Below are 19909 nucleotides of genomic sequence, written 5' to 3' on the forward strand. Positions count from 1 at the left end.
TGGAAAGTTGTAAAAGCAATCTTGCCAGTCTGGTGGTGTGACTGACAAAGAAGTAGCTGGAGGGACTTTGGCAACCATGATAGTTGAAGCTTCTTTTCTTGGCCCCTTTCTGAGGAATCCAGAGTGGGAGGGAAGAGAGTCCATCACAATACCAGTTTGGGAAGAAGGAGAAAGTTTGAAAGGAAAGTCCTTTTTTTGACAAGACCAGTTCTAGGACTGTTAAGAATGGTCACTGCTCTCAAGTTTTACTTGAAGTATTCCCAAAGGGTAACTGGAGTAGTGGTTTCATTGATATAGGGAATTTTCATCATACAGGTTGGCACCTTCTCTATTTATGTTGTTCCATGATGTCCAACTTTTCGTGACCCTAGGTACCATAGCCCTCCAGGCCCTTTACAATAGGGATAATAATAGCACCTGCCTCCTAGGGCTAATGGGAGGATCAGAAGAGATAATAATTGTAAAGTGTTTAGTGTTACTGGAGCAGAAATGCCTATTATTCAAGTGAGTACCACTTTTGCCTCAAATTCCCATCCAGGCTATTGCCCCACCAGACTATAAAAAGGGAAAATTGCTTAAGGCTTAATTTTTGGCTTACATCTAGGATCTCTCCAAAGGGTGGATTAGAAAGGTATTCAATGCAATATGAATTAGGTATGGGACAGGTATTTATTTACTACACATAAAAGAAATGCTAAATACAAAACTCTCACAACAGCACAGTAGTAGAAAGACTTAAACGAGATTCAGTAACTTCACTTATAGCTATTTTATATTTTCCTATGATGTTGATCCTTAAATCTTATAAGAACATAAAGAAAATTTGTGGGACCACTGAATAGGTATTGTTAGATTTTTACCTCAGCTCTACGCTGTCCTGTCAAAATCCATGTCTACTGACCAGCTAGGATAGTGCTTGGCCTGCTCCCCTTATACTTGGCTTGTCTCAGATATGTACTAGCTGTGTGACCCTGGGCAAGTCATTTAACCTCTTTTTGCCTAGTTTCTCCAACTCTAAAATGGGGATAATAATAACACCTATCTCTCAGGGTTGTTGTGAGGATTGAGTGAAATATTTGTAAAGTGCTTAATAAAATGCCTGGTGCATGATAGGCACCCCTTCCCCTGGTCATCTTATCTAGTGCAGGCAACCAATTTGATCAGATGGTCCCAGGACCTCTGAACCTCTTGATTCACAAGATTACTAACAAATATGACATGTCCATCTTGAGAAGAGAAGGGCTCAGAAAGGGCTGGAGCGTAGATCACTCACTTTAAAGATCCACTGAGTCATCAGATTGCCCTGCTCAGTGGCTGCCCACAATGAGGAGATCATTTCCTCATCTTCCAGGTTTGATTCTCACATGGCCAGAAGTAACTTTGTCATCCTCAAAACGCTTAAGAGCTGAGCTAGCACACATGGTTGGCTAGAATCAGGAAGAACAGTTTTGTACATAATTATTCAATGATAGATCACACCAGACACATTCATTTTAGTGGTGCTGTAAGAGAACTCTGTGTTAATGCCAACCCTTGTGTTGGGGGAGAGACAGAGACAGAGAGACCAAGAAAGACAGACAGAGACAGAAAGAGGAAAGGAAACAGGAAGAGAAAAGGAGAGAGACAGAGACAGAGAAACAGAGACAGACAGAGACAGAGAGATACAGAAAGAGAAACAGAGAAGGAAAAAAGTTACCTCAGTAGATAAGACTTTGATGTTCAAAATTGTTGGAAGACAGGGCTTCTTTTTACCTTTCCACACTTCACTGGAGACTTTTTTCTTTTCATCTTACTCAGAAAATACAAAGTTTATATTCTATTCTGTCTCTGGGGCCGTTTGCCAATGCCAGCTCTATATGGGCATAAAGAGGGTGTCACCCAAAGGTGTAAACTGAAGGCAGCTAAAGGCCCTACTTGTCCAAAAATTTCTTTTCCTTAAATGTCTGATATTAGTCATTCCTTTCAGTTAAAGCATTGGCTACAGAAATCCATTGCTAAAATGCAAAAATAACTTCAGAAAAGGGTAATGCATTAACATAATAGCCACTATCACATTAGTGATCCCATCCTAATTAACATTTTTATCAGTGACTTGGATAAAGGCATTGAAGACAGTTTTATCAAATCTTCAGATGATGAGGACCGGGAGGTTGGAATTTAGAGCTGGATCATAGAGAGCATGTGGTGATGTTAATAACAGCAAGCATTTATATAAAACTTCAGATTTTGCAAAGTGCCATTCTAATCCATCATTTTATGGTGAGTAGATTGAGGCCCAAAGAGCTAAAGTGTGACTAAGGTCACGTAGCAAACCTAGGTCCATTGGGCCCAGATCCAGTGTTCTGTCCACTAGACTAAGGCTATTGCAATCATCCAGGTGGGCTGGAAATATAGGGGTTTACTAGGTTGGGGATGGTGGGACTATAGAAGGGTAAGGCAATGGGAAACCCAGAAAAATCAAGGAGCAGCATGAAGGCAGTGGCTGTTGAGGAACAGGGGAGGAAATCCAGGGAGCCCCACAGTAGGTGTCAAGCTACCTTGAGAAAGTCAAGTCAAGCATTGACTAAGTTCTTACTGTCTGCCAGGCATTGTTCTAAGCACTGAAGACACGAGGGAAAGCAGAAGTCTTTTCTCTCAAACAACTCTCATTCCAATGGAGGAAACAGCCTGAAAACAACAGTGTGTCAACTAAGCCCTGACTCCAAGACTTCAGGGAATTTCCCCTTGGTTGAGATCTGAGACTCTCCCTCTTGGCTGGGCTGAGTTATCTCACTCCCAATGGGAGACCACATTTACTCTGTATGTTGTCTGGTATAGACCCTCATATCTGTGAGGGCAGGGACTGTCTTTTGCCTCTTTTTGTCTTCCTATCACTTATAACAGTGCCTGGCACATAGTAGGTACGTAATAAGTTTGTGTGTGCATACATATATGTGGGTTTGTGTGTGTGTACATATATATGTGTGTATACACATTCATATATGTATGTAGCTGATAGCAAAGTAGAAATCAAAGTGTATATATATATATTTAGATAAATTGACTTATTTGCTATTTGCTACATGTATTCACATATTTGCATTTTAGCAGTAGATTTCTATATTCAATTCTTTAAATGAATTTATTTAAGGCAGTGAGCAAACTAATGGGAAAGAAAGATTTGGACAACTGAGTCTTTTGCTTCCCTTCAACATATCCTGCAGGTGACTACTTAGAAGTAGGTGCACATGTAGAGTTGGCATTTGTTGGGAAGGGACTTAAGCTTTAGGTATATAGTTTGGTGGACTCTTTCCACATTAAGGAATAATGATCAGGCTAATAGCCTGAACCTAAAAATTATTTCCCCTACACTAACAATATTTAATGGAACAGAGAGATAGTTAAAACTCTAGTCCAATACCCCCTCTCTCTGAGGAGGGTAGCCATCCTCTGGTCTTAATTTCCTGCTTCTTTTCCTGGTAAGAATCAATTCCCCTTTAAGAAGAGTGTGGGAAGAAACTCTAGAAATATTTATTCTTGCCTCCCTGTAACCTACATCTAGACAGACTCCTGTAGACACACAGAATGCACCTGTGCAAAACAACTCAACACCATGCATCTTGCACATGCAAACTTTATACAGTAAACACAACAGAATGTAATCTCAAAGGGAAGACACTAGCATTTGAGTGGGGCAACAGGAGACCACAAAAGGCCTCTTGTGTTGCAAGATTTTGACTGTCTTGAAAGAAGCTGCGGAAGGGGGTAGGGCTGAGATGAGAAAGGAGAGATCTCCAGGCATGGGGGACAGCCAATGACAAAACACATAGAGGCTAACCGAAAGCCAAGGGCTTAGAGTGATAATATGATGGTTTTGAAGACCAACCTACCTCCCCACCCCCTCCAACTTGGAGATCTGTTTCTCTGGTCTTGCCTTGTTCTGGTGTGGGACCCCGGGCTATGACCTTTCTGTTATCCCTCCTCCATTTTGGCCTCTGTCACATCAAATCTTAGTTTAGCTCTCTGCTCCTAATCTCTGGGGCTCCTAACTTGGGATCCTGTTTGGATAACATGGCACCACTCTAGGCCCTAATTTCTATATATGATCACTACCTGATAAGGTGATCACTGTCTAGAGAACCCTACTGTAGGGCCTCAGTAAAGTCCTGAAGGCCTTCCCTTAGAATCAGGAGAAAATCATGGCAGAATCTTTTCCAAAACAGAGGTAAGCAGGGGAAAATGCTAGAAGGCAACAGGTGGGCCATGTTAGCAGTTTGAGAAGTTTTCTACCCTAATTATTAATTAATGAAATATATTTTATTTGATTAAGAGATGAACTTATTCCGAAATGAACCTAAAAACTCCACATCAAGCACTCATTTCATCTGAAAAATGAATCCATAAGTCAACTTCAACTGAACTGAGAACAAAAACCCAGCAACCTGAAAACTGCTACAACCCAGCCTTCAAGACAGTTGACCTTTAGATGTGGCTAAATCACAAACTTTCTTGAGAATAACAAGTAGATTTATTACCCATGTATAAGGTAGGTGTCTTACAACTTCAAAAGAATGATGACGAAAAATGCTGTCCACATCCAGAAAAAGAACTATGGAGTCTAAATGCAGATCGAAATATGTTATTTGCTCTTTTTTCCCCTTCTCTCTTATGGTTCCTCCCATCAGTTCTAATTCGTCTTTACAACATGACTAATGTGAAACTATATCTAATATGAAAGTGTATGTATAGCCTGAAACGGACAGACCGAGACAAAGCACAGGCAAGAGTCAATTGAGAATTTGGGAGCATCTTTATTAGCCGGTGGCTGTCTCATGGGAAAACACCCAGAGGAGGCAGCCCCGAATAAGGTGTGTGTGTGCCTTTTAAGCATTTCAGCACTTCCCAGTACAGCCTTGTGGTTTTAACAGCAAACATATCTCACAGAACACTTTTGACAGGGGCCCAAGTTGCTGCTAGGCAAGGGGGCACAACAGAGAGTGGCTGCTACAACAGAGAGGGGGGCTACTAGGTGCTGCTAGGCAAGGGGGCCCAACCCTGCCTAGAAACTCAACAGACATTTCTCAACCCAGGGGCTCCGGGGGAATAATATCCACTTCACTCCCCCCTTTTCATGTAACTAATTCAAATGGGGGACTCATCAGAGGCCAAAGGGGTATAAGTCATGAGCAAAGCAAACAGTTTAATAGATTGGAGGCTATCCCTGATGTACTTAGAGGCACAGTTTACAACGTAAGGGGCTATCAATAGACCAAGACACAGAAGGGCCAGGGGTCCTGCTACAGCGGACACCAGAGTAGTTAACCAGAGTGACCAGCTGAACAGAGACTGGAACCATGTCATGGAGTGTTGTGGGATTGACTCCCGTTCTTCCAGACGCCTGTGGACCATAGCGAGGGACTCTCGGACCACCCCAGAGTGGTTCTTATAAAAACAAAAGGTCTCTCCCAAAGCCATGCAGAGGCCACCCTGTTTTAGGAACAGGAGGTCTAGACCCCTATGGTTTTGCAGGACTACTTCGGCCAGGGAATCTAAAGCAGACTCCAGGTACGAGATTTGGGACTCTAAATCTCTAATGTCTTGGTCTATGCGGGCACTAAGAGCCTCGAAATGGCTGTTGCTCGTGACTAGGGAGGCTGTGCTCACGGCTGCCAAACCAGCTATACCCAATCCTGCTGGAATGGGAATCAGGATAGGAGCAGCCCTGGGAACACGTCTTCGTAGGCCGAAGTGTTCCTGGGCTTCAGGCTCAGAATACAAATAAACCTGGGGCAGGACATGAACTAAAAGACAGATTTCTGGGGGTTCCACAGTAAAGGAATGCTCCTGTACGCAGGTAGTCAGACCAAAGGTGCAATATTAGGGTTGGTCTCATTAAGGCAGGAGAAGACCCTAACGCAGAGAATCCCACCTCCCCACTATCTCACCTCTCCATTGGCTGGGAGGTAGGCTCACAACCTAAGCGTGAAAAACTAGGCAAACCCCGGGAAATCTTCACCTATCCCAATACAATTATCTCATCTAATATCTAACTTAACTGCTGATGTGGCTTTAGAAAAGAGGGGAGGGGGAGAAGCAAGAACTGGTAGTGCTGATGTGGCAACAGTACAACAAACAATGGGGAGATTTGAGTAACTTCCAAGTTTCAGCTACGGCCCACAGCACTTTCACAAAGAAAGCTGGTAGCTGGTAAGGGATGGAGGGTGGGAACCACTGACCATAAATACAATCCTCACATTCTTTCCCCTATACATTCTTCCCTTCATCTATCCCCTTTATATGAATACATTTACAAGGGAACTATCCCATATTGTAAGTACAGATACAGAGATTTAAGATACAAAGGTAGATCAATGAATTATCCATTCAGAGGTTCCATCTCATCTAGGAAGGGACATCATCTGATGCAGTTTTCTGATCTAGATGTTCCTTCAATCCATCTTCAGCACAGCATCTCTGCACATTCTTTATCTTCTTGTAGAAATCCAGATGTCCACTCTCCTACAAAACTGACCTTAATACCATTTTAGATGACTATTCTTTCAAAATTGGGACTTTGGTAAGAAATCCAGATTAGAACCCAGTATTTACATCTTACATTCAGATCTTTTAAAGCATTTACAACATAGGCCACAAACCATTTTTCTTTTAACCAACTAAGACAAAATAATGATAAACTATGTATGCTAACCTCACAGGCCTTATTAACCTGATGGTTTCCACACTCTTACTAGAAATTAAAAGACTCCAATTTATTGTTGTTGTTCTAAAGTCCTAAACCTGATAGCTTAATTTTACACTTAGCCTCAGATGTTCCCCTACCAACAATCTGTTATTTCATAAATCTGATATTAAGCTTACGAAACTTTTGGTTATAGGAAATTGCCACTAAGAGTAGGGACATTGCAGGGAAACAACATCTCCCTAACTTCATGTCAGTTCCAGGCAGGAGCAGATTGTCAGCTGGCATTCAGCCAGGCTTAAAATCCACCACGTGTCAGTGGGGAAATCGAGTCAGGAGAATCCTACCTCAGCCCAGGCTGAACAGCCGCTCTCCCAACTTTACCATGAGATCACTTCTTGCACTTCATACCAACATCTCACAGGCTTACTGACATCATGGATCAGAGGCTCAGACCACCTTTCTTGCTATCCATACCTGGAGTTAGACTCAGAAGAACAAACAATTAACAGTCCCATAAAATCTTAGAATAGCAAGTTCCAATAATCAGGTTTCAGATATGAGTATAATTTCACATTGGCTAAGGAACATCTTTTGAAGCAAGTTTTAAGTGGCTTACATGCCTTTCTGTACATGTTCTTGTTCCTTATAGATTTACATCTGCTTCCCAAGCTTCTCTGTATGTTTTGATCAAGCTTGTATTTAGCTTTCCAAATCTCTGGAACTGATTGTTCAGACTGCTTCAGTTTCCTTTATATTTCCACCATAGACAAGATAGTGTATAAGTTATTACTGTTCACTAGCAGAGCTGTATTGTCTTAAACAAAAAAGATTTCTAAGTTGAATCTCACAACTGAATAGATGATCATCGTTGTTTCATCGGCTTGTTTATCTTTTTCTGATTATATTCACTCTGGAAGAAAAAACTTCCCAAAGTATTATAACAAACCAAATTCTTAGGTATTACAGAATTCCTAAATATAAAATATATATTCCTAAATTACAGAATTCCTAAATATAAAACATCTTTGACTCTGTTTGAATTCAGATAGTAGTGAAATTTTCCAATCTGTATTATAGCCAGACTCAGGAACAGTCAGGTGGGAAACATTCCTTTATAAAAGGACACAGTGGGGAAACTGACCAGGAGGATCCCATCCTAGATTGAGTCTAGAATTGTCCCCTTGGTGTTTCCTCTCCAGATACAAATTTCACCTGATAACAGTACAGGATGCAGGATCACAGTCCCTTTGAGTAACTTGCGGCATATTCTTTCAGATACCGATTTAATGCAGACAACTATACCCAAATTCAAACTTAAACAAAAATATTTATGGTCCCAAATGCTTTTACCTTAAACAGCAAATTTCACTAATCCCAACTTAAAGTCAAATACAGTTATTTGTATTCCCATGGAGTTGAAATAAGCAATGAAGATTTAACAGGACTCACATACATAAGAGATTTCATTTAAGATCCTTCCTTTTCAAATTTAAAACTTGTCCTGATATAAAAGCCAATTGTTAAAAATCCTTTCTATATATAACAACTTTTGAGCAAGTCACATTCATTGTAAGCCAAACAATTTTCTTAGGACTGATGACCTTGTCCACATGAAAGGGGCCTTGGCAGTTTTACAAAATAAAAAGAATTGGCATGGATCCCATGCCTGCCAACCCCAAACATACAGGAGGACTGTTCTGAATGGGCAGAACCAGTCTAAATAAATTATTACTCCATTCATTTCTTTCCACACATAGTCTTTAACAGGCAAAGGTGAAAATACCTGGTTTTCTAAATGGAAATAGCTACAATTTTTCCAACATCTTTTAGTTTCAACAAAATTCAGATTACATATTGCTTTCTCTAACACCATTTCTGTATTACAGAGTAAAATAAAAATCTCAATGGTTCTAACTTTTACTCAAGAAAATTTCCTGTCTGTGTCCACTCCTTAAAAATGTTTTTGGAAGAAAATGTTGTGAAGCTGCAAGTGGAAGTGAGGGAGACTCTGGAATTAAGTCCAGTGGCGTCTAGTCCTCTCCTTTCCACTTGGGAGTTCAAAGCTTTTCATTTGCAGATTTATGCATTTTCCCAATTTGTCTTAGTGCTAAATAACACAACAAATTCTGACCTGTCTTAAACATCCAATTAGGAGTGACATGTTTCACTTAACTACCTTTTGGTTGTATCTGAAATGGAATGAAAACAGGGGGGGAAGGAGGGGGGGATGGGATTTTGCTGCTTCCAATTATACAGATTCAGGGTTGGAGGAAGCACTGGGTAGAGGCGGCACTGGGCTCCAGATGCCACCATATTTGTTTTGGATTCTGGCTGATGGTTCTGCTGCAGTGCCTGAATCTTAATAGGAGGAGGGACCTTAGAGAGACCTTAGGGTTAGGACGGGGAATCAAATCTACCCAGATGCTGATATATATGGGATCTGATCCAGATGGCCCAGATCCCCATTCACTATTCTCTGCACCTGCCCTGCAATGGATTTATCAAAGTCCCCTCTGGTGGACAATCCACCCCGAAGGTGGGCCATTCCTGTTGACAGAATAAAGTTAATTTTTCCTTAGAGACTTCGTACCCATAACCAGCTGCAGCTTGTTGGAAATGTTTAAAACATTTTAATATGAATTGCAACGGGGTCTCGGGACCTGATTGTCTCTGGCCCATGACACTAGGAAAGGAGAGTAAGACACAAAGTTCGATTAAACAGAAACACAAAACAGGAGACAGACAGAATGCAGTCAGGCAGTCAGGACTCTCAGAGACCCAAAACAGGAGATCCAGACTATCAGGACTCTCAGAAACCCAAAACAGGAGAGTCAGACAACCAAGACTCTCACGCGGCATCCCGCAGAGGTCAGTAAGGGCATTTCCCGCTGCATCCAGCCTCGCCACTTACTTTACAAGAGTACTCACCAAGACAGACAGGGCGCTCAAAATGGCCAGATCAGAGGAATTGGGCTACCGGGAGCCTGGTTTGCACGGATGTGCTTTGAGATTGGGGCCAGGGAACATCAATCCTGGTGGCCCCCAGCATATATCCCGTCTTGGGGAGGGGAGAGGGGTGGAAGGGGGAGAAATTTAGAACTCAAAATCCTGTGGAAATGAATGTCGAAAACTAAATATAAATAAATAAATTTTTAAAAAAAATTTTAAAAAATAAGGTAGGGGTCTTAATAAGACTATGTGTCTACCTAATGGGTATTTGGGGCTAAAAAGAGATATCTACCACAAGAAGAATAATTAGCAATGCTACAATTGTAGATATATTTTCACTTTGTCGTTTTGGGATCATTATTTATGCTTTTTTAGATGGCACTAAAGTCAGTACCCACATGTAAATGATTTAACATCTGAGTTTTTTGCAATTGCATTTGGATTAGACAGTCTCTATTAACAAGGCAGAGACCACTGTTTGTCCAGTACTTACTTGTTATTAATACATAATTAAGACACAAGGTCTTTATATATATCCTGTTTTAACTAGGAAGTGGCCACTGAGATAGGAAAAAGGAGATTGGGACTATCACTAATGTACCAATGTTGAATAAGCAGACCCCCACCAGTCACATTTGAATATACCAGTCATGAATTGGTCAGATAAAAGTAAACACACAGAAGGGTGGAAGTCTTTAGATACCAGGGACTGCAGCTGAAGAATTAATAGTCAGTAAATATTTATTAAGCACCTACTATGTGGCAGGCATCATGCTAAACTCTGGGGTTACAAAAAGAGGGAAAAGACAGTCCCTGACAGTCTAATGGGAGATATAATGCTCAATCAACTTTTTAAAAAAAATTTATTTTAAGTTTTCAACATTCATTTCTACAAAATTTTGAGTTCCAAATTTTCTCCCCATCTCCCCTCCCCCACCCCAAAATGTCTTGCATTCTGATTGCCCCTTCCACCAATGTGCCCTCCCTTCTAACACCACTCCCTTCCCTTATACCCATCTTCTCTCTTGTCCTGTAGGGCAAGATAAATTTCTATACTTCATTACCTGTATTGGAAGCAGCTAGAAAGAAACAATTCAAGTATTGTGGAAATACAATCAGAATAACACAAGATCTAGCAATTTCTACATTAAGGGATTGCAGAGCTTGGAATATGATATTCCAGAAGTCAAAGGACTTGCAATAGTACCTGTTGTATGAAAAAACAATTCTCAACTTTTGTTCCTAAAACTTCTAGTTTCAACTTCTCTTCCTTCCTCCCTCCCCACCCATCCCCAATTTAATACAGACTATGTATGTATAGTTTTGCAAATGACTTCCATAATAGTCATGTTGTGTAAGGCTAACTATATTTCCCTCCATCCTATCCTGCCCCCTGTTGCTTCTGTTCTCTCTTTTGACCTTGTACCACCCCAACAGTGTTTACTTCTAATTGCTCTCTCCTCCCATCTGCCCTCCCTTCCATCATCCCCCCCACCCTGCTTATCCCCCTCTCCCCTACTTTCCTGTAGTGTAAGATAGATTTTCATACCAAATTGAGTGTACATGTTATTCCTTCCTTGAACCAAATGTGCTGAGAGTAAGCTTCACTTTTTCCCTCTCACCTCCCCCCTTTTCCCCTCCACTGAAAAAGCTTTTTCTTGCCTCTTCTATGAGAGATAATTTGCCCCATTCCATTTCTCCCTTTCTCCTCCCAATATATTCCTCTCTCACCACTTAATTTTATGTTTTTAGATATGATTCCCTTCCTATTCAACTCACCCTGTGCTCTCTGTCTCTCTCTCTGTCTCTCTCTCTGTCTCTCTGTGTGTGTGTGTGTTATGTGTGTGTGTGTATAATCCCTCCAACTACCCAGATACTGAGAAAAGTTTCAAGAGTTACAAATATTGTCTTTCCATGTAGGAATGTTCATCTTTAGTAAGTCGCTTATGGTTTCTCTTTCCTATTTACCTTTTCATGCTTCTTTTGATTCTTGTGTTTGAAAGTCAAATTTTCTTTCCAGCTCTGGTCTTTTCATCAAGAATGCTTGAAAGTCCTCTATATCATTGAATGACCATTTTTTTCCCCTGAAGTATTGTACTCAGTTTTGCTGGGTAGGTGATTCTTGGTTTTAATTCTAGTTCCTTTGACTTCTGGAATATCATATTCCAAGCCCTTTGATCCCTTAATGTAGAAGCTGCTAGATTTTGTGTTATCCTGATTGTATTTCCACAATACTCAAATTGTTTCTTTCTAGCTGCTTGCAATATTTTCTCCTTGACTTGGAGAATTTAACTCTGGAATTTTCTCCTTGACTCTGGAATTTGGCTACAATATTCCTAGGAGTTTCTCTTTTTGGATCTCTTTCAAGAGCTGATTGGTAGATTCTTTCAATATTTATTTTGCCCTCTGGTTCTAGAATATCAGGGCAGTTTTCCTTGATAATTTCATGAAAGATGATGTCTAGTCTCTCTTTTTTAAAAATTTTTTTAAATTTTTATTTATTTAGCTTTTAACATTCATTTTCACAAAATTTTGGGTTCCAAATTTTCTCCCCATTTGTCCCCTCCCCCCACGCCAAAACACCGAGCATTCTAATTGCCCCTATCACCAATCTGCCCTCTCTTCTATCATCCCTCTCTTCCCTTGTGCCCATCTTCTCTTTTGTCCTGTAGGGCCAGATAACTTTCTATACCCCATTACCTGTATTTCTTATTTCCTAGTAGCAAGAACAGTACTCGATAGTTGTTCCTAAAACTTTGAGTTCCAACTTCTCTTCATCCCTCCCTCCCCACCCATTCCCTTTGGGAAGGCAAGCAATTCAGTATAGGCCATATCTGTGTAGTTTTGCCAATGACTTCCATAATAGTTGTGTTGTGTAAGACTAACTATATTTCCCTCCATCCTATCCTGCCCCCTTTTGCTTCTATTCTCTCTTTTGATCCTGTCCCTCCCCAAGGGTGTTGACTTCAAATTGCTCCCTCCTCCCATTGCCCTCCCTTCCATCATCCCCCCCTACCCTGCTTATCCCCTTCTCCCTCACTTCCTGTATTGCAAGATAGGTTTTCATACCAAAATGAGTGTGCATTTTATTCCTTCCTTTAGTGGAATGTGATGAGAGTAAACTTCATGTTTTTCTCTCACCTCCCCTCTTTTTCCCTCCACTAAAAAGTCTTTTGCTTGCCTCTTTTATGAGAGATAATTTGCCCCATTCCATTTCTCCCTTTCTCCTCCCAGTATACTTCTCTCTCACTGCTTGATTTCATTTTTTTTTAAGATATGATCCCATCCTATTCAATTCACTCTGTGCTCTCTGTCTGTGTGTGTGTGTGCATGTCTGTGTGTGTGTGTGTGTGTGTGTGTGTGTGTGTGTGTGTAATCCCACCCAGTACTCAGATACTGAAAAGTTTCAAGAGTTACAAATATTGTCTTTCCATGTGGGAATGTAAACAGTTCAACTTTAGTAAGTCCCTTATGACTTCTCTTTGCTGTTTACCTTTTCATGCTTCTCTTCATTCTTGTGTTTGAAAGTCAAATTTTCTTTTCAGCTCTGGTCTTTTCATCAAGAATGCTTGAAAGTCCTCTATTTCACTGAAAGACAATTTTTTCCCCTGAAGTATTATACTCAGTTTTGCTGGGTAAGTGATTCTTGATTTTAGTCCTAGTTCCTTTGACTTCTGGAATATCCTATTCCATGCCCTTCAATCCCTTAATGTACAACCTGCTAGATCTTGTGTTATCCTGATTGTATTCCAACAATACTTGAATTGTTTCTTTCTAGCTGCTTGCAATATTTTCTCCTTGACCAGGGCACTCTGGAATTTGGCCACAATGTTCCTAGGAGTTTCTCTTTTTGGATCTATTTCAGGAGCTGATCAGTGGATTCCTTGAATACTTATTTTGCCCTCTGGTTCTAGAATCTCAGGGAAGTTTTCCTTGATAATTTCATGAAAGATGATGTCTAGGCTCTTTTTTGATCATGGCTTTCAGGTAGTACCATAATTTTTAAATTGTCTCTCCTGGATCTGTTTTCCAGGTCAGTTGTTTTTGCAATGAGATATTTCACATTATCTTCCATTTTTTCATTCTTCTGGTTTTGTTTTGTGATTTCTTGGTTTCTCATAAAGTTATTAGCTTCCATCTGTTCCATTCTAATTTTGAAAGAACTATTTTCTTCAGTGAGCTTTTGAACCTCCTTTTCCATTTGGCTCATTCTGCTTTTGAAAGCATTCTTCTCCTCATTGGCTTTTTGAACCTCTTTTGCCAATTGAGTTAGCCTATTTTTAAAACTGTTATTTTCTTCAGCATTTTTTGGGCCTCCTTTAGCAAGGTGTTGATCTGCTTTTCATGCTTTTCTTGCATCTCTCTCATTTCTCTTCCCAGTTTTTCCTCCACCTCTCTAACTTGATTTTCAAATTCCTTTTTGAGCTCTTCCACGGCCTGAGCCCATTGAATATTTATTTTGGATGTTTGGGGTACAGAAGCCTTGACTTCTATGTCTTTCCCTGATGGTAAGCATTGTTCTTCCTCATCTGAAAGGATGGGAGGAGATATCTGTTCACTAAGAAAGTAACCTTCTGTGGTATTATATTTTTTCCCTTTTCTGGGCATTTTCCCAGCCAGTTACTTGACTTCTGAGTGTCCTCTCCACACCCATCTCGCCTCCAGATCCACCTAGCTAGCGCTTAGGGGCTGAGATTCAAATGCTGCTCTCCAGCCTCAGGGCTTTTGGCAGGGGTGGGGCTGCTATTCAATGTGAGATTAAGTTCAGCTGCTCGGGTGGGGGCAGAGCCAACACATGGGGGCTTAGTTCCCTCAGGGGGTTTATGTAGAGACCTTCAACAATGGATCCAGGCTCCTGCCTGCTTTGGGAGCCCTTGTCTGCTGCTGCCTCCACTGCTGCCTCCTGAGGGGGCCTGAGTTATGGAGATACCCTGCTTCCCTGGGTGAGCTGAAAAGACCCTCTCACTGACCTTTGGTGCCTGTGGGTGGAAGGACCTGCGCTGCTGCTGGAGATTCTGTCCCTGAAGCCTGCTCAGATCTGCTCCTCTGGGTGCCATGTGGCCAAGGCAGGGCTGGGCTCTGCTCCAGGTCTGGGGCGTGACAGACTTTTGGTGCTGGTTTTACAGGTCTCTCTGGAACAGAAATCTCCTCCACTCCATTGTTCTGTGGCTTCTGCTGCTCCAGAATTTGTTGGGAGTTCTTCTTTACAGGTATTTTATGGGCTGTGGGTTAGGAGCTAGTATATGTGTATCTTTCTACTCTGCCATCTTGGCTCCTCCCTAGTCTCTTTTTTTGATCATGACTTTCAGGTAGTCCCATAATTTTTATTTTTTTATTTTTTTATTTTTTTTTAGAAATAAAACAACCATTTAATTAACAAAATTAAGAGCTGTTAAAAAAACCCAATAAAATAAACAAACCATTAGCTAATTTGATTGAAAAGAGAAAAATCATATTACCAGCATAAAAAATGAAAAAGAATTCTCAACAAGGAGAAGAAATCAATTATTATTGAATACTTAATTAATAATCAATTATTATTAGAAACAATTTTGCCCAACTATTTGCCAATAAAGCCAAAACCTTAACTAAAATAAATGAATATTTACAAAGATATGACAGTCAGATTAACAGAATAAGAAAAAGAAAATTAATCTAATTTTTTTTTTAATTTTTTTATTTTTTTAATGTTTAACAATCACTGCCATACAATTGCGATTTTATCCCTCCCCACCCACCCCCCACTACCTCCCTCCCTCCCCACGACTGCATACAATTCTGTATAGATTCTACATATACTTTCCTATTGAGTATATTTTCACTATAGTCATGCTATGTAGTCAGACTAAGATAAATGAAAGAATCCGTATAACAAATCAGAACATGATACACAAACAGATACACATACACAAACATGATCTGCTACATTATGTGAGTGACTTCCATATTTCTCTCTCTGAGTGTGGAAGGCATTTTGCCTTGAGGTCCACCATTGGGATTTTTTTTTTTTTCAGAAGTTCTTGTGTTATTACAAAAATCTAAGTCTACCAGAAAAAACTCTCACACACTGTGGTTGTTGCTGTGCATAAAGTTCTCCTGGTTCTGCTCCTTTCACTCAGCATCAGGTCATATAAGTCCTTCCAGGCCTCTCTGAAGTCTTCTTGTTCATCATTTCTCCCATAATTTTTAAACTGTGTCTCCTGGATCTATTTTCCAGGTCAGTTGTTGTTCCAATGAGATATTTCGCATTATCTTCCATTTTTTCATTCTTTTAGTTTGGTTTTGTAATTTCTTGGTTTCTCATAAAGTCATTAGCTTCCATCTGCTCCATTCTAATTTTGAAAGAACTATTTTCTTCAGTGAGCTTTTGAGCCCCCTTTTCCATTTGGCTAATTCTGCTTTTTAAAGTATTCTTCTCCTCATTGGCTCTTTGAACCTCTTTTGCCAATTGAGCTAGCGTATTTTTCAAGGTGTTATTTTCTTTAGCATTTTTCTGGGTCTCCTTTAACAATCTATTGACTCGCTTTTCATGATTTTCTTGCATTGCTCTCATTTCTCTTTCTAATTTTTCCTCCACCTCTTTTACTTGATTTTCAAAATCCTTTTTGAGCTCTCCCATGGCCTGGGAACACTGCATATTTATTTTGGAGGTTTTGGATGCAGAAGCCTTGACTTTGATGTCTTCTTCTGATGGTATGCTTTGTCCTTCCTCATCTGAAAGATTGGGAGAGAACACCTGTTCACCAAGAAAGTAACCTTATATAGTCTTATTTTTTCTCCCTTTTTTGGGCATTTTCCCAACCAGTTATTTGACTTTTGAGTCCTTTGTCAAGAGTAGGGTATACTCTGAGAATCTGTGAGATCTCAGTTCCTCCAAGGTGTCATAATCACTGGAGAGGAGTTTACTCCCTGGCCTAGCTCCTGGCTGAGGTTCAGATCAGTTGCTCAATTTCCCCAATGCTTTAAGCTGAGCTCTCCCACAATGGAACAATGGGTGCCAGCTGTTGCTGTCTTCCTCCACTGCTGCCTTGGGTGGGGGCTAGGAGAGGACCCTGCTCCCTTCTAGCTTGAAAAAGCCCTCTCACTGACCTTTGGCGTCTCTGGGTTGAGGGATCTGTGAACCACTGCTTTTGCTGGGGATTTCATCCACAAAGCCTGCTCTAGTCCTATTGCTTCCAGTGCCACACAGCCAAAGTTGGGCTGGGCTGGGCTCTGCTCCATGTCCAGTGCGACAGACCTTTCCAGCCTTCCAGGTCACCCTGGGCTGAAAACCTCCTCCACTCCATTGTTCTTTGACTTCTGCTGTTCTAGAATTTGTTGAGAGTCTTTCTTTACAGGTATTTTATACGTTATGGGGGAAGAGCTAGAGTATGTGCATCTTTCTACTCCACCATCTTGACTCTGCCCTCCACCCCCACTGTATCGCAAACAGCTCTTTACAAATTAGGTACATGCAAGGTAAATAGGAAATAATTAAAAGAAAAAAGGCACTAAAATTAAGAGGGGTTGGGAAAGATGGGATTTTAGTTTGGCCTTAGAGGATGAATCAGTTATTCTAGCTGGTTTTGGGTAGATTCCCCCTTCTCCCTAGGGATAAATCTAGTGGTGGGAAACCAGTCTAACCAAATTATATCAGCTCACCCTGCATGCATCTCTCCATTGTTTTCTAATGACTTGCAGTCATATATCACTACCAGGAGAATCCTGGGCTTTCACAATTGTGAACAGTTGGGAATCATTGAAAACACATGCTCTCTTCTCCCCTCCATCCCTGAGAAGAAATGCAACCTGTGATTCTGTGGCCTCCATCATCCTTCTCATCATTCTCCTCAGTAGGTGGGGACTTAGATAAACATGACTGAGTCACTGACAGGCATTCAGTAACTTCATGGTCTCATAAAAGGCAGGTAAGAGAGAAAGTGAGCCTTGGGTTCAGACCTAGAATAAATGTGATGAAATGGTTCCACTGCTGTTCTTTGTACTCAAAGAGGTCCAAAGTGACCTCACTCTGTTGGGGTCAAGGTACACTGTATCCAGTTGTGGCTGATCAGACCAATATGAACTCAGAAGTCTCTACCACAGGTTAGGCACAAATAGACCATATGAACATTTGGGTAGAGAGGTCTCTAAATTTGTGTATCTTGCATTTCTTTTAGCTACTGCATGGTACCAATAATTCAGTTTTTGGGGGGAAGGAAAATCTTGGGTTTTCTGAAGATTCAGACTGTGATTCTTTTCCAGGGGAGGGTGTGTGTGTGTATGTGTGTGTGTGTGTGTGTGTGTGTGTGTGTGTGTGTGTGTGCGCATGTGTACACATGACAATTTCTAATTCTAAATTGGTTTCAGAATCTGGACTTTTCTCACTTTCTGCCCTTACATTTTCCTAAACAGAAGATTCTGAAAGCAATGTTTAATATTGAATGGATGACTAACAGAATGAATGGATGACTACTGGAATTTCAGTCATCAATAATGGATATTGACAAGAAGATTAACTGAAATGACTGAGGAAGCAAAAGTTTGAGCTTCTGAGCATATCAACTAATTAAGCAATGCATGCCAATTGCATAACCAATCAGGACCAAGCCTCCTCAGCTTTGACACTGGCCTCCAAATGCAGGGGGAGACAGATTTTTATACATTAAAAGCAAGCAATTAACAGGATATAAGCCAGTATACAAGATTATGTCATCTGATTTCTAATTGGAGGAATGATTAGGGGTTTTCCAAGTTGAAAGAGAGAAAGTAAACAGGTGCAACTCCCTGAAATCAGAAGAGGTGTTCCACTCTTCCAAACTGTCTGTATTTAATCAAAGGAACAAGGAAATTAACTGATTGATCAGCACAAGGTTAGTCTTCAGGTAAGACATACGAATTGTGTGAGATGTATAATTGTGAAAAATTCCTTCCATCATTCTTTGAATCTGACTGGATTTCTGGTCGGGAGATCCTAGGTCCTTAATTAAGGGTCTCTAATCAACACATGAAAGTGCTTCAGCTTCCCAGCCATGCAGGGCTAGATCAAACAACGCAATAAAATGGTTTTCCCCTTACAATTCCCATAATTGAATAGAAAAGGAACTGAGCTAGACCCAGAATTGTGTCACAAGATGAACTCTGTGTGGATCACTCAATTCTCATGATTCCTATGAGGGAGAGAGGGAGGGGAGGTTTTTGAGAGATGGGAGGCCTTTACAGTGTTCCTCAATCATCCTATGCAAGTTATCTTCAGTCTTAGTAGAGTTTTAGACGTTAATAGTTTTAATAGGCCACACCTGTAGGGGCATCCTGTACCAATATCTGAAAACTCTGCCTTGGTCTGAGGCTAATCTGTCTCCACACCTGAGTTAGAAAAGTGCAAGAAATGAGTATGACTCAAAGACCACTGGGCAAGCAAACACCCACTTACCCTTTCAGGAACTCCGATGATGGTCATCAGAGACTGTCAAGTCATTTAGGCAAACGAATGTTAACTGTTGCTAAAATGTACAAAGATATCAATGCTGCTGCTTCATAAAAGGGATAGCAAGCATGTTGAGTAAGAGTCAGGATCTAAAAGATATTGGCAGTTTAGAATGATAGGTAGAAGCTTAAGAGAGAGACAGAGTGATGACAGAGACAAAGACATGGGGGCAGGCTGGAGAAGAAAGGTATTTTTAAGCACTTATTTTTGTACCAGGCACTGTGCTAAACTCAGAGGTTGCAGATACTAGCAGCTTTCAAAGATCCTATGTCCTAATTATGGAAGGCAATACACAAGGGGGAACTGAAAAGTAGGGGTGGAGACAGGCATGAATACATCCACATGACACTAGAGATGGCCCAGAAGTGAGGTGGAGACCTGTTTGGATTCTATGATCCAATGATATTATGGATTTGGTTGCGATTAGAATGAATGGTGACTAGAAAGGAGGAAATGTATCCCACCATAATATACTTACAAAATACAATTTATGTTGTGGTTTGAGTCTTTAAAAAAAAAGTATAAAGGCTGACATTCACCTGAGAGTTGCAATGAAATATGGGGCAACTGGAAGAAAGGTATTTGGCAAATTGAAGCCAAAGGGGCAATGTGGTTTACAAGTTGGGGAATGGGGAATGGGGAAAAGTCTGCTAGTTTGATCTTTCTTCATAATCATGCCCGAAGTCCCCTCCCGCACTTCCACATCCCATCATAGAGATTACTGGCAATTCAAGACAAAGAACTTGAGGACAAACAATCTTTCTACACATAAAAAGACACACATTTCCAAAAGAGGAACTGATCTTTGACTAAAA

This window comes from Notamacropus eugenii, chromosome 3, assembly GCF_028372415.1.
Source record: "Notamacropus eugenii isolate mMacEug1 chromosome 3, mMacEug1.pri_v2, whole genome shotgun sequence".
Classification (NCBI taxonomy): Eukaryota; Metazoa; Chordata; class Mammalia; order Diprotodontia; family Macropodidae; genus Notamacropus; species Notamacropus eugenii.